Source organism: Erythrolamprus reginae, chromosome 1 (assembly GCF_031021105.1).
Source record: "Erythrolamprus reginae isolate rEryReg1 chromosome 1, rEryReg1.hap1, whole genome shotgun sequence".
Classification (NCBI taxonomy): Eukaryota; Metazoa; Chordata; class Lepidosauria; order Squamata; family Dipsadidae; genus Erythrolamprus; species Erythrolamprus reginae.
Genome location: NC_091950.1, coordinates 338,846,372 through 338,869,791, shown reverse-complemented (window position 1 = coordinate 338,869,791; position 23,420 = coordinate 338,846,372). Strand labels below are relative to the sequence as shown.

At 36.6% G+C, this 23,420-nt stretch overlaps 2 protein-coding genes and 1 pseudogene across 3 annotated transcripts in view; all 3 read right to left on the bottom strand.

Moving 5' to 3' along the window:
* FMN2 (formin 2) overlaps positions 1–23,420 on the bottom strand; it is a 624,734-nt gene that overhangs the window by 478,894 nt on the left and 122,420 nt on the right. The gene's annotated exons all lie outside the window — the stretch shown is intronic.
* CHRM3 (cholinergic receptor muscarinic 3) overlaps positions 1–23,420 on the bottom strand; it is a 309,565-nt gene that overhangs the window by 213,982 nt on the left and 72,163 nt on the right. For both annotated transcript variants that reach the window (XM_070734014.1, XM_070734015.1), the window contains exon 2: positions 21,400–21,598. The gene's annotated coding sequence lies outside the window, so the exon portion shown is untranslated. The remainder of the gene's footprint in view (positions 1–21,399; positions 21,599–23,420) is intronic.
* LOC139158250 (U2 spliceosomal RNA) lies at positions 4,290–4,397 on the bottom strand (annotated as a pseudogene).

Genomic DNA, 23,420 nt, shown 5'->3' with positions numbered 1-23,420 from the left:
GCCTGTAAAGTTATAACTGCTCTTTAGATGGTCATATCCTGAAGATGAAACTCAAATATTTTGGCCACCTAGTGAGAAGTAAGGACTCATTGGAGAAAAGCTTAATTCTGGGAACAATTGAGGGCAAAAGAAGGGGATGGCAGAGAATGAGATGCTGGATGGAGTCACTGAAGAAGTCAATGTGCACTTAAATGGACTCCAAGAAAAGCCTGGAGGAACATTGTCCATGGGGTTGCAATGTGTCACATACAACTTTACAATTAACAGCATTCTTTGAGCCGCCCCGAGTTTTCGGAGAAGGGCAGCATACAAATCTAATAAATTGAATTGAATTGAACAACAACAACAGAGAAAACTAGAGAAACGTGGAAATGTTGTATGATAAATAGCTAGTAAGGACATTCAGTTTTTGCTTGTGGTACCTTTAAACAACAATATAAGTTTTAAAAGATTAAATAAATATTCCCATTGCAATACATAAAATTAAATTTAACATGTTATGAATAAGAGAATACAGAGACACCAGGAAGGCACTGCAGAAAAGGATCCCATTTCCAAACTTGAACAGAGTTTTTACCCAGAAAAGAAATTCCAATATCTGAAACACCTCTTCCTCCACTGAAATTAGAATAGGAGGCAATGGCATGAATTCTATAGATCAGCGAGATTCAAAATCCATTTAGCTCCCTAATTTGCCATTAATCAAGATGTAATCCATGTCAGTCCTGATGCTGACATAAATATATTAACTTATGATTGATCTTAATAGAAGAGAACATGTTTATTTGTAAAGTGGCCGGATTGTGGAAAGTAAAATAGATGAAGTCTTGCTTCAAATTGAGTTCAAGCTTGGCAAATTTATAGATGCACTCAGGTACTACATTTATCTATCCACTGCAATTTTTATTTTATTATTATATTCCTGATGGTTTACAACTTTATAAACCAATGGATAAAAAAAAGAATAAGACAAATAATATATACACACATACAGTATGTATGTATGCATATATGCATGTATGTATGTATGTATGTATGTATGTATGTATGTATGTATGTGTGTATACATGTGTGTATATATGTGTATACGCACATACATACATATAAAACCGTATCAAAATATCCACACCCTATTGCCAAATATTAAAAGATATTTTCGGAGAGGGGCGGCATACAAATCTAATAAACTATAAACTATCCTTATTAGCCGGAATTTAACCATTAAAATCCTAGGGAGGCAATCTGTATTAAGCTTATGCCAAGCAGTGGTTCCACAACAAAGCACCACTTATTTTTATTGTGGAATAATAGTGGAATAATTCTGGGGAAGCAACATTTCACGGAGCAAAATCTGTAAAAAAACATGGTATATATTCTACTGGCAGCCAATGCAACACCTTTCTAATATGCAAAAAGCAAATTTCACTGCCAACACATGGAAATGTTGCATTTTCTAGCATAATAGAAAAATAAATTGTCATCCTCAGTGATTGTGGGTTGTAAATGATTTTGCTACTAGTTCATGTGCATGCTCATGAGCACATGTGACACTCTCCACATGCACAAAAATATCCCAGGTGAGTGGGTAGAGCCTCCCATCCCCAGTACTACCGGTTCTAAGAACCGGTCGAAACCGGGAGCAACCCACCATTGAAACTTCAGGGTTTATCTTCAATTACCCAATATAACCTACAGCTCTAAAATTCTACAGAAGTCTGCCTAACCTCAAACCCCATACAAGGTTCATGTGGTGCAGGCACAAGCCATCTGGTGAAACTCAGGTAAGAATCAGAACAGCAAATTCTTCCCCAATTTCATTTCTACCTTGTTAACTAATTGCATACCATTCTGACAACAAACAACATTGCTGTTATAATTATTTAACTTTTTTTAAAAAAAATTAATACTGTATTCATTTTTCCCATCCAAATTTACAAATGCATATTTTAAAAATCTAAAAATAGCAGCATTCATTTAAAAACAATTAAAGCAAACAATCAGGAAATCAATTTAATTAATGGTAGAATCAAGAGCTTCTTAGAAAAATAAATGTTTTCACATCATGACAGAACATACCTCATGGGGAGATCACCTAACTATTTGGACATATTATCCATTCCCCAAATCTATTGTTTGTTTGTTTGTTTGTTTGTTTGTTTGTTTGTTTGTTTGATTGATTGATTTTTTAATGCCGCCCTTCTTCTTAGACTCAGGGCGGCTTACAACATGTTAGCAATAGCACTTTTTAACAGAGCCAGCATATTGCCCCCAGAATCCGGGTCCTCATTTTACCCACCTTGGAAGGATGGAAGGCTGAGTCACCTTGGTAATGGATCTTAAGAATGTGGCTCACACAAAGCAAACAACTGAATAATGACCATCAGCATCATCAGTTCAAAGAGTGAGAAAAATGTTTCATTGCTTGTTTTAAAAACGTGATCTATTTTTGCATGGTATATTACCTGCAGGAAATTTCAGAATCACACTATAAACATCTAAACAAAGAAGGAAAATCTTTGCAGGATTTGTCCAGAATGGAATGTACTAATAAGCCTGACAAGCTAATAAAAAACCAAAAGCATATCAACTCTTTCTGGATAGTTCAGTGGATTTCAAGCTGGCTGAAGCATAGACATCAGAGAGTTATTGTTAATGGCGAGTATTCTGAGCAGAGACAGGTTACAAGCGGTGTGCCACAAGGGTCTGTTCTGGGTCCTATTCTTTTTAATATGTTTGTGAGTGACATAGGGGAAGGTTTGGTAGGGAAGGTTTGCCTATTTGCCGATGACTCTAAAGTGTGCAATAGGGTTGATATTCCTGGAGGGGTCTGTAATATGGTAAATGATTTAGCGTTACTAGATAAATGGTCAAAGCAATGGAAACTGCAGTTTAATGTTTCCAAATGTAAAATAATGCACTTGGGGAAAAGGAATCCTAAATCTGAGTATTGCATTGGCAGTTCTGTGTTAGCAAAAACTTCAGAAGAGAAGGATTTAGGGGTAGTGATTTCTGACAGTCTCAAAATGGGTGAGCAGTGTGGTCGGGCGGTAGGAAAGGCAAGTAGGATGCTTGGCTGCATAGCTAGAGGTATAACAAGCAGGAAGAGGGAGATTGTGATCCCCTTATATAGAGCGCTGGTGAGACCACATTTGGAGTACTGTGTTCAGTTCTGGAGACCTCACCTACAAAAAGATATTGACAAAATTGAATGGGTCCAAAGACGGGCTACAAGAATGGTGGAAGGTCTGAAGTATAAAACGTATCAGGAAAGACTTAATGAACTCAATCTGTATAGTCTGGAAGACAGAAGGAAAAGGGGGGACATGATCGAAACATTTAAATATGTTAAAGGGTTAAATAGGGTTCAGGAGGGAAGTGTTTTTAACAGGAAAGTGAACACAAGAACAAGGGGACACAATCTGAAGTTAGTTGGGGGAAAGATCAAAGGCAACATGAGAAAGTATTATTTTACTGAAAGAGTAGTAGATCCTTGGAACAAACTTCCAGCAGACGTGGTTGGTAAATCCACAGTAACCGAATTTAAACATGCCTGGGATAAACATATATCCATTGTAAGATAAAATACAGGAAATAGTAAAAGGGCAGACTAGATGGACCATGGGGTCTTTTTCTGCCGTCAGTCTTCTATGTTTCTATGTTTCTATGTTTCACAAAAAACCTGGAACCCATGAAATAAGGCTAGATATGATAATAAGACATAACTTTCCTGTTTTCCTTGCTTAAAGAGAAATTCTCAGCTGGCTTCAGAATTAACATGTATTTGCATTTTTTATTCAGTTATTACATAATTTATTGGGCAAGTTAGTTCTAAAAATCTTATGCCATGTACATGTTCAGAAGCAATTGAAGAAAAGGGGATTTAAGCCAAGTAGTTGCATAAGAAAAACATTTTGTTCCTGGCATAGTATATACTAATAAACGCCAGGATAACTTCATTCATGATGATAAAATGACAGCAATTATGAACTAGCATGCACTTCCTATAAAGTACTATACTGGTAACCTCAACAACCCCACATAATTGCAATTGTGAACAGACTTGTGCTATCTCATTTTATTTCTAATTAATTATTTTTAATTAATGCAAAAAAGAATCTATAACTATAAAACTTGCTTAATATGTTACCATTGATATTTATGTCTATAAATGCAAAAATCAGAGCAATAAATCACTTTATTTTGTTTATTTTATTTACAAAAGTATTGAAAATGCATTAAGGGTAACAATATGTTCTGACAAATATCTATTACCTTTACTACTTTTATTGTAATGTTTACTCAGTTACTATATTCCTAAAAGCATAATTAATATTTATTCTGACTCTACCATTTCCGACAAACTACACTTGATCTTAGCCAAAAGGCCAAGAAGAGATTAAACTGAGAATACATGAAATATCAACAAAATCCATTGCATAGCAAAGGAAACCAACAAGAAATTCTGCTCAATTACAAGCCAAAGACAATAGAGAGCAAGCTCCTTCTTAACCATGTTAGAAATTTAAAACAACATAAACTGCAATCACAACATTTGGCAGAAGAGCTGCTTATCTGTATAGGGAGGAGAAAAACATGGAGATGGATCTGTCAGATTATCCTCACAATTTTTTTTTAGGAATTGCAAAGATACCAATCAACCTGAATTACTGTATTGTTCAGAGTATAAGATGCACTGGAGTATAAGATGGAGTATAATAGTTTTGGAGAAGGAAAATAAGGAAAAAACAATCTACCTACCAGGTATTCATCTGGCTAGTCTTTAGTCTGGTCAGCATCACCACATTAATTTGCTGGTTTTGAGCCCACATGCTTGCTTTTTATCCCCTGTTGGGGATAATAAACAGTTTCTAAAACACTTCTCTCTCTCTTCAGAAAAAAAAACAGTCAGAAAATCAGGCAAAGGGATGATCACTTCACTAGCAAAGCACAAAAGATCGCTTCACTCGTTAGCACCCTTGCTAGGGCTGAAAAAAGTGTGGAAGATCGCTTGCTAGCAAAGCACGGAAGATTGCTTCACTCTTAGCACCTCCTTAAGGCTAGAAAAAGTCTCAGCTGATTGTCAGAGGGAGGAGCAATGAAAGAAGCGATTAAAGGGAAAATCTGAATTGACTGAAAACACATTGGATAATATAATTGGAAACAAGGTTTGAGATATTTTAAGAAAATCCAGAAAATAGCAGAAGATAATAGCACTACAAAAAAGAGGAAGAGGATTGAGTTTTTCACACAAAGTTATAAATTATAAAAGGAAATGACTATGAATTGGAATTATTAATGATTTAATTTTATTGGAGTTTGGTAATGAAAAAATAATAATAAACAAACAAACAAACAAACAAACAAATAAATAAATAAATAAGATATTAAAAAGTTAAAATGGAAGGCTTGAATAAGGAGTGAAAATTGAAATGGTTATGAATGAGAAAATTCAAAACCGTTATGATTATTATGGATGAAAAAATTGAAAATAGCTATGATTATTTTGGATGATTATTACCCTTGATATTTTTATTGATTGTTTGAATTATAAATTGATTGTGACTTAAGGTGATAAATAAAATAGGAGGAAAGGGGAAAGGATATAATACTATATAATATAATACAAGTTATGATTATTAAAGGAGGATTAATGTGGGATAATAACTAGTATTGATTATATTAGGTATGACAATGAAAGACAGACGAAATAAGGAAAAGTTGAATTAAACAGATTAGGGATGATTATCACACTGAATTTGGTAGTGTAAGACAGTGGTCCCCAACGTTTTTTCCACCAGGGACCAGTTTCAGCAAGACAATTTTTCTATGGCCCAGTGGCGGTGGAAAGGGGCGTGGTTGGGGGCGGGATTAAGCATGGGGGTGCTGGTCCTCCCCGCCCCTCTTTCCCGCCATCGTCCTGTGGCCGGCAGAACCTGCCTCCCAAGCCCTCTTGCCCAGCGGGAGCTAAGCGCTGGAGAGAGGGGGTCAGGCTGGCCCTCCTGCCTCCCCCCAGCCAAAAACGCAAAAGCGCCCCACGGCAGAAGCCAAAAGAGGCTTGAGCCTCTCGGTCCTTCCCGCCCCTCTGTCCCATCCATCGTCCTGTGGCCGGCAGAACCTGCCTCCCGAGGCCTCTTGCCCGGCGGGAGGTGAAGCGCTGGAGGGAGGGGGTGGCGGCATGAGGGCCGGCAGCTGCTGACTCCATGGACCGGTGCAACATGCCCCGCGGCCCGGTACTGGTCCGTGGCCCGGTGGTTGGGGACCCCTGGTGTAAGATATATAGAATAGGGAAAATATATAGATTAGGGAAACATATAGATTAGGGAAGATTATCATGCTGCAATTGGCAGTGAAAACAATTAGAGTAGGGAAGATTATTACACTGGGATTGGCAGTGGAATTTATAGATTAGGGAAGATAATTACACTGGGATTGGCAGTGGAATTTATAGATTAGGGAAGATAATTACACTGAGATTGGCAGTGGAATTTATAGATTAGGGAAGACTATTACATTAAGAATGGCACTGGAAAATATATAGATCAGGGAAGAATATTACTATATGGAAGATACTTTTCTTGAAAAATAATGGAATAGTATGATATATAGAGTCTTCGTAGAGGGATGGCATACAAATCTAATAAACTATAACTCTAATAAACTATAACTATAATGATTTTGATTTGTTAAAGTGGAAAATATATACTGGTATAATGAAAGAAATGAAAAGAATGAAGCGAGATATTTAAAATCTTTAATAACAACTCTTCCTCCTACTGAGAGGGGCAGCATACAAATTTAATAAATTTAATAAATAAATAAATAAATAAATAAATATGTATATTGATACTGTTATAATAAGGTTAAGACATGATGTGCATGGTATTTCTTTCTTTCCTTCCTGGGATTTAAAGAGAAGTAAATTTGGAAATCCCTTCTGTTAAGAGCAGCTATGATAAAATGAGAGTTTAAAAAGTAGGGATGAATTAATTAAGAATACAGGAAATGGACTGAAGCATGGCAGCATAGTTTTAAAAAACAGCAAATAGCCAGAGAAATTTAGATAGCTAATAGCACTTTGAATTCAAATGAAGGCAAAAAAATAAAATAAAAAATAAAATAAAAATATCTGAAATCCGGATGATAGTATTTGAAAAGGAGGTAGCACAGGATGAATGATATGTACCAGAATAAATTGGATAAATAATTAGGAAAATTGGATTAAGAATTTGGCATTTGATATTATATTGTATTGTATTTTAATTTGTGGTATGTGAATTTGAATCTCTGTACGGAGTGGAAAAACAATAAAAAATTATAACCCCCCCCAAAAAAACAAGATAGCAATAGCACTTAGATTTATATACAGTTTCACAGTGTTTTACAGCTGTAACTAAGCTGTTTACAGAGACAGCATACTACTCTCAACAATTTGGGTCCTCATTTTACTGACCCCGGAAGAATGGAATGCTGAGCCAACCTTGAGACAGTAAGAATCAAACTGCTGGCAGTCAGCAGAATTAGGCTGCAAGCAATACTGCATTGCACCAGCATGGTTCTTATTATCTCATTCATCTTTCCTTTATATGACTAATCACAATTTCAATAACCATGGACCATCTTGCTATGTTCTCAGTACCATGCTATTCTTTTTTTCTCTAAGCATTTTTATTTGATATTCTTAACATGCAGAACAAAAGATTCTTTAAAGAAAAAAATTAACAGAAATGAAATGTATCAACAAATAATGCAAACTAAAAAAAAAGATCAATAGCCACTGATTTACTAATATATACATTCAATACAAAATCAGTAGAAAAAGTTAATATAAAATATCACAAAATCCTTTCCATAATAATATATATTGCTTCATCTGTTTATTATTTCCGTTTCCAAAACAGATAGATCATACATTTCACATTCCTTAACATATAAAATTGTATTTTATTTACAATTTCTCAAGATGACATTTTTAGCCAAACCGGACTCATGGTTAACATAACCATAATTCCTGATAAATGGTTTCCAAAGCTTTGGTATATAGTTTAAAATAACATTACTATCTTCAATATTTAAAGACACTGCCAACAATCTACTTATATGCATTAATACATTATCCACAAAAGATGCCAATGATCATATTTCCCATCATATGATTAGTGAATCCTCATTTTTTTAACCTCCAAGAAAATCTAATATGCATTCTTACTAATATATGCTTTGTGGAGTGTAGTCCACTCTAATTATTATTGTTATTAATGTTATTATTTTCCATTTTAATTTCATAAGTGTGGATGGAACATTATTGGAGATTCCAGTTCTTCAGTTCATATTTGAAATATCCACCAGTGGGCTTCTAGCCAGAACACTAAATTGGGCTTGCCACTGCAGCTTGTAAGTGCTTGCGGGACCAGCACAATTTTGCTTCTGCACCTGTGGAGGTAGCAAAATTGTGCATGGAGCCGCAGATGTGCCCTTATTTTGGCATGCATGGAAGCAAAAAAACCTCACCGAAACACAGGCGCACCTGCAGCTCCGTGCGTGATTTTGCTACCTCCACAGCTGCAGAAGCAAAATCACACTGGCCTTGCAAGCATTCATGAGCCGCTGTGGCGAGCCCAATTTAGTGTTCCGGCTAGAAGCCAACCGCTGGAAATATCCCAGAAATTTCTACTTACAACTTTGTAGAGAGAAGCATTCTGCACAAGGGCTGAGGCAATGGATCTCTTAGCTTGCCAAGACTTCTAATGTCATACCCAGATCACATCATTTGCATTAATGTAACCCACATAGTTTTTAATCCACTTTTATCCTTTTAAAAATACATGATAATTGTGGGTTCAAACAATGCTATATTCATTTTAATATAAGTTGTCAATTAATATCAAATTGCATTTAAAGCAAACCAAAAATCAGTTAATGTAAGCTAACATATTCACCACTGAGGCTAGCACATATGTAACTGCAACTGGTTTTCAGATGCTGTTAATCTTGAAAAATGGAGAAAAGGAAGGTTCTGTCTGAGGGCAACAGTTCAATTTTTAAAAAGATCTTAGGTAACCGAATAAAGATAGAGAAATAATGCATTGATTGGAGAGGTATATTTCTTTAAAATTGTGACTCCTTGCTTTGACTTCTGATAAACCAGGAATACCTCTATCTAATCTGGATTAAGCAGACCTTTGTTTTCCTTTAACTAATCCATCAGCAGTATTGAACATTGTGCTTGTACACCTTCCTTGGATTTCAAGCCTTGAGTGATTCAGCAGGTTCAAAGAAACTGTGTGGATGATCCCAGATTCACACACTAAGAGACTTTATACCAATTTCCCAGTGCCAGTCTTTAGTATTTCTTCTACCTTGACTGATGCTATCAGGCCCTTAAAAAAATATTAAATACACAGCCAGAAACAAAATCTGCAACTCCAGAAACAAGCGTGCACTTTGGGCTTTGCAAAACTTCAAGAGAGTGCGTGATTTGATAGGGCTTCAATTGAACCACCCATCAAAGCAGATCCGCAAATTAAAGGGCAGACTCACTTCAAGGCAGCTAATCCACTCGGGTAGCTTCAAAGCATGGGTCTTTAAAAAAAATAATTTTGCAGATTTGATGGCCTTCCTGCCACTACTAGATTATAGCTAATATAAAATGTTGCAATCTCACTTCCATACTGGAAAATACTGGGAATGAAATTTAATGGTGTAATATGCTCATCTGCTGATGTGAATATCTATATATGTATATTGCCTGAATTTACGAGGCTACCTTCTATCCAAAGAATTCTATGTTTTAAACAAAAGCAAATAATAACAATCATAAAATACACAAAGAAAAACTAGGTTAAGTCCTCTTCATTAAAAATATTCACCACCACTATCCTGCTAAAAGAACAAAAAATAAAATCAGCCACTCACAGCATATGCTCATGTCCTGAACACTGTCTGTGGAAAGAAAAAGACCTTCAAAAAGGTGATAAAATCAGGGCAACCCCTATCTCTGGGAAGAGGTTGTTCTATAGATCAGGCACCATGAAGACCTGCCTCTTTGAGCCCACCAGATGACATTGTCTTATGGGGGGGGGACCAGGAGCAAGACTTCTCTGCCATGCTTAGTGGGAAGAGAAGAAATCATTGAGGAGAAGCCCAAAACCATGCTCCATTCAATATAGGACTTAAAGATGCCAGTCAGCATGTTAAATGACACTGGGAATCCTACTGGGAGCCACTGCAACAGGCTTTCTTATATTTTATGTTTTGTATGTATGTATTGTATGGTTTTTAACAGTTGGGGGTTTTAATATAATTTTTATTATTAGATTTGTTCCATTGTTATACTGTTTTTATTACTGTTGTGAGCCGCCCTGAGTCTTCGGAGAGGGGCGGCATACAAATCTAATAAATTGAATTGAATTGAATTGAATACTAGCAGTATTATGTGGGCATACTGCAGTCCATCCAGCACTACATCTGCCACTATATTCTGGGGCAAATGAAGCATCTGAATGGTCCAGTTGGGAAATATTTAAAGCAGGAGTGATGGGAAGTTTTACTTACAACCCATCCCCACGTTTCCACTGCTAAACCACCCTCACAGTCACATGATGCCATTTGGGGAAATTGGTTTGCATTTATGGCCACTTACAACATCACACTGTCACATGTGAAGGGTTTTGTTGTTGTTGTTTTGCAATTTTCTGCCAAAAAAAATATCGCATATTGGAAAAAATGGGTTCATACTTGCCATCATATGGTTTGCTTAACAACCACAGTGACTTGCTTAATTACCATCGTAAAAAATGGTCATAAAATTGAGTCCAGTGGCACCTCAACTTACAACTGCAACAATTTACAACCAAAATTCAAGCTCCAATTGTCAAGGAGTACAATTTGTATGGAATTATATGTCAGTATAAAAGCAGATTCTGCCACCTCTGCACTTGTCTAATATAAAGTATTATTAAGAACCCACAATCCTGATACACATAAGTCATGTCTATTTGTAATGTTAACCATCTTGATATTGCTCAAAGCCAGAGGAAAATCAATGGTAATTTTTCTGAGGCCTGTCCAGGAGATGTCAAAATTTGCCAAGGTACCCCAAACAATCTGGCATTCTACTAAAGCGGGGCCAGGGGAAAAGCCTTCTCTGTGGTGGCCCCGGCCCTCTGGAACCAACTACCCCCGGAGATTAGAATTGCCCCCACCCTCCTCGCCTTTCGTAAGCTCCTTAAAACCCACCTCTGCCATCAGGCATGGGGGAACTGAGATATTCTTTCCCCCTAGGCCTTTACAATTTATGCATCGTATGTTTGTTTGTTTGTATGGATGTTTGGTTTTACAAGAAGGGTTTTTTAGTTGTTTTAGTATTGGATTTACATACTGTTTTTATTACTGTTGTTAGCCGCGTCGAGTCTATGGAGAGGGGCGGCATACAAATCCAATCAATCAATCAATCAATCAGTAAAAATAAAAAAATAAAAAAAATAAAAAAAATAAAAAAATAAAAAATAAAAAAAATAAAAAATAAAAATAAAAATAAATATAAATAAATATAAAAATAAATAAATAAATAAAAAATAAGTGAATCTTTCTCAGAAGAGCCAAGCTTGCCAACCAATTAGGTCATACCTGCTGGTACCCAGAATGTATTGTGATTGGAAACAGTACATGATCCATAAGGGAAAATCAAGAGTTGATATGATCCCAGGCATTTCTTTCAGAAAAGCAAAATGAAAATTTTGTTTTTGATGTTTATATCCAAGTTTTAATTTACTTTATTGATATTTGCATTTAGGTATCTATGAATAATTGCCTTCTCAGACTTCTTCCTCCAATATCATAGTTAAAAATTTTACATTACAAAAAGAAATCTCCAAATTGGTGAGACATTTATTTTACTTAAAGGAATGAAAAGGAACAATTCATAGAAGGTAATGCCATTGAATGCCTTACTCTTCTTTGTTCCTTCCTTTTTGCAAATTGCTTTGTTACTTTGGACTTGGACTTTGGATTCTGCATAACAATAGTATGCGCACCATTTCATCCTGGACAATTCTTACACCTTACATTGCAGGCTAGTTATCAAGATGTTCAGCTGCAGTTTCTCTAAACAGAAAGTATAAAACTATTACCAATAACTACTTATACACTCAGGCTTCTCACTTTAGGCACACGATATGTTGAGCATTTAATGTCAGGTTTTTCTACAATAAATTTCTTTATTCATATGATGGCATATCAAGACCTATCTGATTTCTCTATGAACTTTAATTAATATTAAGTAAAAGGAACTGTTAGCTTTTGAAGACATACTAGTTTAGGGATCTTACAGTAATGAACATAATTAATCTACTTATAACTCCATTGCTTTTGAGCCCAGCCGCTCTAAGTCCTCGGAGAGGGGCAGCATACAAATCAAATTAAAAATACAAACAAACAAACATTATATAATCTATTAACTTTTATTAAAATAACTAACAATAAACAAATAGTGGCTCTGACATCAAAAACTCAACCTATCCAAGGGTAGAATAATATAAAAAGAAATAATACAATAATAACAAAATAAATGTTTTTGAAAGATATTATAATCAAGAAGAAAAGTAGCAACATTTAATGTACTAGGATTAATTCTGACTATAAATGTTGCATGTTTGCACTTCAGTGAACTTAATTTATTCAATCTTTTCCTCATTTTTTGATCTCATCATAATTTTATCTTCATTTTTAGTCTCACGGTCTCACAGAATCATGGTTTCATTTTTGACCACTTGGGCTATTTTTGTGAACCATTTATTTTTTTTTATTAGCATATGTAAAAGGTAGGAAATAGAAGCTACCAAAACATAAACAGATATTTATAAATGGATTAGAGAAGATACCATTTGAAGTAATTTCACTGGATTGTGTATTAATGTTTTTCTACATTTGCCATGCAAGTCAAGGGCAAGTGCTATAATTCCCTACTGGGATCAAAATAAATTGTTTCAAAATACTTTAATATACACATAAAAAGAAAACTGATTTTTTTGGGAGGTGTATCTCCAAATCTGATAATGCAATAGCAGCATAAAATAGATTCTGGCAAAGCCAGTTTCCGTGCTATTCATTGTCTTTCTTTCCAACAGAGGAATTAAATGTGTTTCCTGGACTTTGTTCCCTGTTCTGTTTCCCAACAAAAAAGGATGGTACAAAATGAACTTTTGCTGTGAGCACCAGAGTGCTTTACTTCACTAAATTGGTCAACTGGCTGATTAATGAACAGTACTGATCTACAGTATATAGTTCATTCTCAGTCAGAATAGTATTAGAGGATCTGTAAATTAAGGATATTAAATTTTTAACAGGAGTGCTAATCTGTCTATTGCTCTCAAGTATTACTTTTGAAAATATTTTAAACTTCAACCTGCAAGATTAAATGTACTAATTTCCATCCCATTTAAAAGATAATTTAGTAAATGAGCCATGGCTTTATTTTTTATGTTTGCATCTCTTTATATAATCTTATTAGTCCTCATTTCTGTAAACCACTTGAAATAATTACTCAAATGTATACAGTTTTAAATAAATATAGAATAAAAAGAATCAACAATGCCAAAAATAAAACTAAATGGTTCATACGGGTGCCAACTTGGGGGGGAAATACAGTCTAAGAAAAGAAATTAGAGATTCGTGTCATGCCACACAGGAAAGGGAAAAACTACTTAGGAAAAGTTGCCAACTAGCCTGATTCTAAGTTATTTCCCATATTTTGGGGACATCAAAGTGAATATTGGCAGTGAAACTCAGTAACTTATTTCTGTTAGGCTGCCTACAGGGGATAAAATAATGTGCTGAAATTGACCAGACTAAGATTGCTAGCCAAATAAATATCTGGTAAGCTGATTCTTTTCCCTATTTTCCTCCCCCCAAACTAAGGTGTGTCTTATACCCTGGTGCGTCTTATACTCTGAAAAAAATATGTTATATAAACAACGATAGGTAAGTATAACAAAATGATTCAAGGCGATTTTAATTGCACAAGAAATGTCTTAGTGCTTACTATTTTAATACATTTTTATTTCCTACCACTTGTCCCATAGATTTCAAGCTGGCATAATAGAGTCTCCCACCAGCAGTTTTATCCTCAAAAGAGTCCTGAAAGCTACTGTAGGCTGGGAGATAGCAGCTAGTCCAGCATAACCAGTTAACTACTATGGCTGAGCAGATATACCCTGTTGTTGCTAAGTAACTGAGCACTTCCCTCCCACTGAGCATGTGATGGTTTGTTGGGAAGGGGAAAATCCAAGAAACTGCATTTTATGTGTTTTGTGGAAAAAATATTATGCTTATTTTTCTACATCACAATTAGCACATCCACTGCAATCCCAAATAATGACTTTTTTCTACAACAGCAGCAGCAAAAACAACAACAAACTGGGATCCCTTATATTATTGGTGATTAGCAATATTTTTTCTCATCTCTACTTGCTGATCTAATTAGATTTTTAAAAAATATTTTTAAAAATATAGGGGAAAATATTGATATTATCCTGAAACTTATATTTTTAAAAATATTTTTAAAAATATAAGCTTCAGGATAATATCAATATTTTCCCCTAAAATCAAATCAAAAGAAAACATAATAATTTCTAAAGGTTATACTTTCAATAAAACAACAGAAATATGGATGAAAATGATCACATTTATTATATTAATAAATAAAGGGGGGGGGGTTTAAAATCCATCACAGCTATGACCTCAGTGCTAGACACTTAAATGACAGAAACTTCGAAACAATTAAAAAAGAAAAGAAAATGAAATGAAACTATACTATATATAGCATGAAATTCACAATATAATCAAGATTAATTAAGTGTAAAGCTGTCTAAGCAGCCTTAGTCTAGGCCATTTGACTAGAGGGATGTTTATCTTGAACACAGTTGTGAAATCTAGGCCATTTGGAAGCAGACAGTTGAAAAAGAGCCTTAGAAAACATCTAAACTGGAATAGAATTACAACCCACCAAAAATATTCTTGACATGTAAAACTTTATTATCATATTTACAAGTATATTTAGTATTTAAAATAATTGACTGGAACATAATTTTCACGAGAAAGGCTTTTAAAATTCCATGTCAGTGGTCTCCACATTTATTTCCCAGTTTCTGAGGAAGGCACAACTGAATTGGAGTATTTTCTTTTCCAAAAATGAAATGAATTTTTCTAGAGGCACAGCAGTTACAACTCTGTTTTTCAAGTTTGCCTCAAAAAATAATAATGCTCAAAATTATGTTTCATGGAAACTGATGTCTTAGAGAAACAGCTAGAAATATTTTGGTGACTAAACTCGAAACAGAATATCCTACGAAAATAGACTAACAATCCTGGGCCTAGAAAGCCTAGAACTACGGCGCCTAAAACATGATTTGAGTATTGCCCACAAGATCATATGCTGCAACGTCCTACCAGTCAATGACTACTTCAGCTTCAACCGCAACAACACAAGAGCACGCAACAGATTCAAACTTAATACGAACCGCTCCAAACTTGACTGTAAAAAATATGATTTCAACAATCGAGTTATCAAAGCGTGGAACTCATTACCGAACTCAATTGTGTCAACCCCTAACCCCCAACATTTCTCCCTTAGACTATCCACAATTGACCTCTCCAGGTTCCTAAGAGGCCAGTAAGGGGCGTACATAAGTGCACTGATGTGACTTTCATCCCCTGTCCAATTGTCTTTCCTTTCTCTCACTTATCATATATATTCTCTTTGTTTCATATATCCTCTCCTCTAAGTTCACTTTTACCCTTATATATATTACTACATGTCTATTTTTCTTCCTATGTATTTGTGTATTGGACAAATGAATAAATAAAATAAATAAATAAATAATACACAGAAAAAAGATTGAAAAATGAGGAATATAAATATGATGTGCTAGTCAAAATTTAAAATAAGAATATGCAATAGAAAGGAACATGGTTCATCTTCCATGAACTGATATCTCAAAAGTGACACAATAAAGAGAAACAATTGTTTATTGAATGCGTAATTAATGTGGATGCTATTTTTCAGTACAATGCTACCATCCCAAATGACCCATTTGAAAGATTGCATTTCAATAAGTAGTATAAGGAAGGTACTAAGGAAGACATGGGCATACATAAAAATAACCTGGTGATTTCACCATATATTAGAATTCAACCCTTAATCATTTAACCTACATTCTAAATCATTAGCAATATTATATTTGTCCTATATATAACTAATTGCAATATAGCCACTGTCATTTTCAGCATTCAGTTTTGCTTTCAGGTTTATATAAGGTCATCAAGTGTTAGTTACAGAAGAACAAATGAATGGCAAATATTCAGAAATGCGCCCTTGTTTACATGTAATATGTTTATATTTTAAACACACAGTAACATAGTATTTGACATATTTCTTTTTTTCAGTTTTTTTCCCATTTCATTCATAAAGTTACAATACAAATTTCAAAAAGAAGTAAAATAATTATAAGAACAAACCAAAACTAAACAAGAAAAGCATTTTTAAAAATGTGCATAGAAAGGGGGAGATTATATATTCTTGTCCTGCCTTAGGCATAAAACCAGCTGAGTGACCTTTGGCCAGTCATTCTCTCAGCTCTAGGAAGAGAGTAATGACAAACCATTTTTGAAAATGTTGCCTAGAAAATGGCAGAGACTTGTCCTGGGAGCCATCAGAAATTAATTCCGATTTGAAGCCACAAATACAAATCTATATACAGTGATCCCTTGAGTATCGTGAGGGTTACGTTCCAAGACCCCTCGCGATACTCGATTTTTCGCGATATAGTGGTGCGGAAGTAAAAACACCATCTGCGCATGCGCGCCCTTTTTCCATGGCCGTGCATGCGCAGATGGTGGAGTTTCCCCTTTGCGTGGGCGGCGGGGAAGACCCAGGGAAGGTTTCTTTGGCCGCCCAGCAGCTGATCTGCTCGGCAGCACCGCAGCAGCGAGGAGCTGAAGATCGGGGTTTCCCCGCCACCCACGCAAAGGGGAAACCCCGATCTTCGGCTCCTCGCTGCTGCGGCGCTGCCGAGCAGATCAGCTGCTGGGCGGCCGAAGAAACCTTCCCTGGGTCTTCCCCGCCGCCCACGCAAAGGGGAAACCCCGATCTTCGGCTCCTCGCTGCTGCCCGCCCGCCGCTCGCCCGCCCGCCACCCGCCGCTCGAGAGCAAGAGGGGGAGAGATAGAGAAAGAGAGAGAAGGAAAGAAAGAGATGAGAGAGGGAGGAAGAGAGTGTGAGAGAGGAAGAAGCAAGATAGAGAAAGAGAGAGAGAAAGAAAGATGAGAAAGGAAGAGAGTGACGTCATCGGGTGGGAAAAATCACGATATAGTGTTTCGCGAAGATCGAGATCGCGAAAATCGAGGGATCACTGTAATGCTAAAACTCTCATTATTGTGACCTTGCACTGGATAAAATGATGCATTATAGGGCAACAATTTTTGAAACAATGTGCTTCAAATGGACTAACTTACAAAAAATATCCACAATCCAGAACCCATGACCCCCGGGGGGAGACAAATTTGGGGAAGTTGTGGCTGCTATAGTGTTACTGACTGCTGTTACATAACTGCTGGTTCCATGTAATCTTCATTTTCAATGTTCATGACAATTTCTAGTCAGTCTTACAATTTCTTGCTCTTTCCCCCACCTAGCAGGAGCCATTTATCTGCTGCTGGGAAAGGAAGGGGAGGGAAGTGGAGGGGAAGGGAGATCTTCAATGCTTCCTGCCAGATTCCTATAAGGAAACTAAATGGCAAAGGCAGCAGGAAGTCAGAAGTCACTGCTACTTTTTTGGCCATCCTTTGTCAATCTGTTTCTCTGTTTGGATAACAAAATATTTCTGAAACAATGAGGCAATGGGGCACAGCTTTCTGAGCATATCATAGCATGTTTACACCTGTATGGAGTCGGTCACTCTGTTTAATCTGAAAAGACATGGTTATTACAAATCAAGACACTCTCACCATCAGATTCAATTTTACAACCTTTTTGGGCTGGTTGTTAAGTTAACACTATGGTTGTTAAGTGAATCAATACATTCCTGTAAAAGGGGTGGGTTTTTTGACAGAAACCATTAATTTAATTTAATTTAATTTATTAAATTTATTGTATTTCTATGCCAACCAACTCCTGATGGACTCTGGGTGGCTTACAACAGGATATAGAAAATACATTTAAAAACATCATTAAAAAAACAGTTTAAAAAATCTCATACATGCATATCATTCAGGCCAGACTTCACAAATTGTGAGATCAATGGCCCTAAGCCTGCTGGAAAAGCCAGGTCTTCAATGCTTTCCAGAAGCTCAATAGAGCAGGGGCAGGGAAATCCACTTAATTGGCTCTGCCTTCCTGCGGTGGAGAAGTAGCATCCTGAAGTCTAACCTCAGCAGGAAATTATCTGACCATGACAAGGGAAAAGAATCTACACACCTTAATTCCAGATCATCTCTCCACTGCCCCGAGAGGAACACCAGATCAAGTGTGTCCGTCCCCCCTTATAAGTCAGACCCTGAACTACTTGGGTCAGGTCTATGGTTATCATGGAAGCCATGAACTCCTGAGCCGCATCTGAGGGATCACCAAGTGATGGCAAATTGAAGTCTCCTAGCACCATATGCCTGGGGAACTCCACCACCAACCCGGCTAGCAGCACAGGCAGGGCTGTTTTAAAAAGCTGGGAGGCAGGTACATTAACAAAAAGCTCAACCAAACCCCAGAGTCCAACCTCAAGAGGAGAAACGTACACTCAGCATTGCATATCAGATATTAATACAATCGAGAGAGTCCAGAAATATTTCACAAGAAAAGTCCCACACTCTTCCTCTCGCAACAAAATACCTTACTCCACCAGACTTGAAATGCTGTGATTAGACAATTTACAACTACATCGCCTCCAATCTGATCTAACTTTAGTTCATAAAATCATATACCAAAATGTCCTTCCTGTTAGTGACTACTTCACCTTCAACCGCAATACCACCTGAGCACATAACAGATTCAAACTAAATGTAAACCGCTCCAAACTAGACTGCAGAGAATACAACTTCAACAATAGAGTAATCAACGCCTAGAATGCACTAACTGACTGCGTGGTTTTTTCCCCAAACCCCAAAATCTTTAACCTTACATTGTTTACAGTTGATCTGACCCCTTTTCTAAGAGGTTTGTAAGGGGTGCATAAGTGCACTATTGTACCTACCGTCCCTGTCCTACTGTCGTATTGTCTTATTCTTTTACCTTTTATTTAATACATGCTTGATGAAACAAACAAACAAACAAATAAACAAACAAACAATCTCTGGGGTAGGGATCCTATGAGGACAAAGACTTTTCTGGACAATGACTGCCATTCCACCACCCCTTCCCTGGAGTCATGGCTGATGTAAAACCTGAAACCCATCTGGGCAGATCTCTGAGAGGGGAACACCCCTTCTTGGCCCAGCCAGGTCTCAGTTATGCATGCCAGGTCAGCCTCCTCCTCCAGAATTAAGTCCTGAATGAGGGGGGCTTTGTTAACCACACACCTGGCATTAAGCAACAGCAGCCTGAGGCCAGGGCCCTGATATCCCAAATCACCAGGTATACTGTGAGGAGCTCTCAAACACCCTAGAGATCCCCTCCCCCACAGAGTTGGCCTTCTCCGGGTCCCGTCGACTAAACAATGTCGTCTGGCGGGACCCAGGGGAAGAGCCTTCTCTGTGGTGGCTCCAACCCTCTGTAATCAGCTCCCTCCAGAGATTAGAACTGCCCCTACCCTCCTTGCCTTTCGTAAACTCCTCAAAACCCACCTCTGTCGTCAAGCATGGGGGAACTGAGACATCTCCCCCTGCCTATGTAGTTTTAGTGCATGATATGACTGTATGTATGTTTTTTATACTGGGGTTCCTTGTTTTTAGATTTTTTTAAATGTACAATTGCTATTTTAGATTTTAAATTATTAGATTTGTCAATACATATTGTTTTTTTGACACTGTTGTGAGCCACCCCGAGTCTACAGAGAGGGGCAGCATACAAATCTAATAAATAATAATAATAATAATAATAATAATAATAATAATAATAATAATAATCTACGGCCCTCTTCCTTCCCCAGCAGGCCGGGCTGCCCACTCAGACCAAGCCGAGGGTTGTATCTGAGTCCCCATCTGCTTCTGTTTACACACTCAGCAGAAGGGGCTTCATTCTTTGCCTCCGGCTCACTCATTCTCCCCGAGACTCAGTCACTCCCAATCTAACCCAACACCCTTTCCACACACACATCCGCACGCACACACACACACACACCAAGATAGAACCAATCTATAAATTAAAACAGGATGACAAAATAGGATAATTAAAACAGGATAATAAAATTTGCATTATAACTGCAACCCTAGGTAGTTTGAAAGGGTAAAAAAGATTTTAAAAGTTTAAAGAAGGTTAACGGTTTTTAAAAGTTTTGAAACTGATAAAAACACATAATAAAACTGAATGCTGCAACTAGCTACAAAGGTTAGCCAATTGCCAGGCACTCAAAATGCAATAATGTGACTGTGAGAAGAGGTTTTTTGGAATTCTGGAACAGAGTTATAAGTAATCATTGTAACTTTGAATGGTTGCTAAGCAATCGGTCATAAGTTGAGGACTACCTGTACTGATGATAAACCCATACAATCAACATTTTAAAAAACAAATTTCAAGTAATTCTAATTCAATAAGCTTGTCAGATATTGCAGTCTATTGTTTCCTCTCTTGTAGTTTAGGGCCCATATCTTCAAATTATGAAGGATTTCATTTTGTGGTTTTGCAAGATCACTGTTGCAGTATTCTAAAGGCACAATCAAAATATGGTATGATAAATTATTTTTTATTTGGTATAAATATTGCATGATCTCATCATTCAGAAAGAGTTCTCATTCATCTAGGCAACCAGGATCAAGGTGACCCATCCCCGACAATTTGCTTTTTGAATAAGCATTTTCAGAAATTTTTCTATAAAGAACAGGTGCATATGTGAGATAGGTAGATACATGAAACATGAAACAAATAAACAAGCACCTAATATTTGAGTATGATTCAGTTTTATGGGAAGGAGAACAATGTATAATGAAGATAAAGAAAGGGAAGTAGGAAACTAATTATCCCAGAGTAGCAAAGTGTTGTTATTAGTTGTCTCAATAAATCCCTGTTTTATTTGTATTTTAGAGTGATTTGAGAAAGTTTTGTTTATGAAATAACTGTTCAGTCAAAAAATAGTTTGGATTTCATATACTCTAGCAAAACACGCAACAACTCTGATTTATTTGACTCTCTTTCTAGTATCTGCACAGTGAAAGTGGGAAACCTACTACTACTTCCAACAGTTTAATAAAACAACTTACCATCATAAGTTTAAAAAAAAGACCTGGTAGTCAGGGAATGAATACTTGTAGAATTTCACTGCCAAGTTAGTACTGCATCATTTTTTGCAAGAAGCTGTCCAAATATTTAAGACTGAGAATGAAGAAACAAACACGGGGGGTCATCTGGGTCAGAGAAGCCATTTTCTTTGAATCACTTTCTTTATTTTTCTTGGCACAACTATATTAAAAAAAAAAGAAGTATTCAGATTTCAGTTGTATGACAGATATAATTGTTAAATCCATAACAATGCAATACATGTAATGTTTGACCTTTTTGTTTTTTACTTTCACAGCTGTAATCAAGATTTTTGATGATTAACAAATTCATTTGAATCACAGGCCTCTGATGCCTAAAGGATATCACATTTCGAAAAAATTGAAATAATTCCTCTTTATCATTCATGACTGTAAATAGGTTCTGGATCCATATGGAAGGGAGAAGTCTGAGAAGTCATTAGATTGCGATGTCACAATGTGCACCATTAGGTAAATGAAACCCACCCCTGTTTCATATCATGAATAGTGTTGGGCGAACCGAACTCACACAATTCGGGTCCGTACTGAATTTTGCGATGTTCGGTATACCAAACCCAAACCCATTTTTTTTAAAAATCCGTGCCGAAGTTCGGGGTTTGGGTTCAACGTTCCCTCAAACAACGTGAAACGCCACCACCTGGGAGAAGAGTGGGGAATCCCATCGTGGCATTCCCCACCTCCTTTTGCTTGCCACACTGCAAGCAAAAGGAGCTGGGAAACCCCACGATGCAATTCCAGGGGCGGAGTTTTGACGTCATGTATACTTCTTACTGACCTCCCTTTACTTGCTTAAAAGAGAGGCCAGAAACATAGCTAATTCTATAGTGTAATGGTTAGCTCTCTCGACTTTGAATCTAGCGATCGGGGTTCAAATCGCGGTGGAAACACCTTTTTAAAAAATTTTAATTTTAATTTTTTATTTATTATTATTACTATTAGTATTAGTATTATTAGTATCATCAACATCATCATCATCATCATCATTATCATCATCATGCTTCTTTATATAATAAAAGGGGTTTGGGTCCTTTTAATCCTTTCTTAGTGGGAAAAAAAAGCATTAAAAATACCCTCCAGCTCTTGGGGGGCAAAAGGGAACCTTCCCGATGTGCCCGTGGAAATAATTAATAAATAATGATGATGATGATGATGATAAATAAAAAAATAAAAATTAATTTTTTTAGAAAAAGGTGGTTCCACCGGGATTTGAACCCCGATCACTAGATTCAAAGTTGAGAGAGCTAACAATTACACTATAGAATTAGCTATGTTTCCAGCCTCTCTTCTAAGCAAGTAAAGAGAGGTCCTTTCAGTCCTTTCCTTAACATTGATAAGCAAAGCTTATTGGGGCACTTTCCTCAGGCAAATGGGTTTGTGGTGGCTATTGTTTGCAAAATTGAAACCATCATCATTATTTATTAATTATTTCCATGGGCACATTGGGAAGGTTCCCTTTTGCCCCCCAAGAGCTGGAGGATCTTTTTAATGCTTTCTTTTTTTCCCACTAAGAAAGGATTAAAAGAACCCAAACCCCTTTTATTATATAAAGAAGCATAATGATGATGATGATACTAATAATACTACTAATAATAAATAAATAAATAAATAAATAAATAAAATTAATTTTTTTTAAAAAGGTGGTTCCCTGATCACTAGATTCAAAGTCGAGAGAGCTAACCATTACACTATAGAATAGGCTATGTTTCTGGTCTCTCTTCAAAGCAAGTTGTTCTGTCTGGGTGCCCCCAGACTTCAACACCAACTGGAAAAAGCAGCCAGACACGCTGGTAAAAGCAAAAGCACTTTATAGTTTGAAAAATAAACACAGAGAAAAACCTGTTCTTCCCAACAGGCAGGCTATGAGACTTCACAGCAGAGTCCTGATGGCCAGACAATACAGCAGACTTCTTGCTGGCACACCCACCACTGTAGAGAATAAGATCCACACCTTTTCCCCCCAAGGT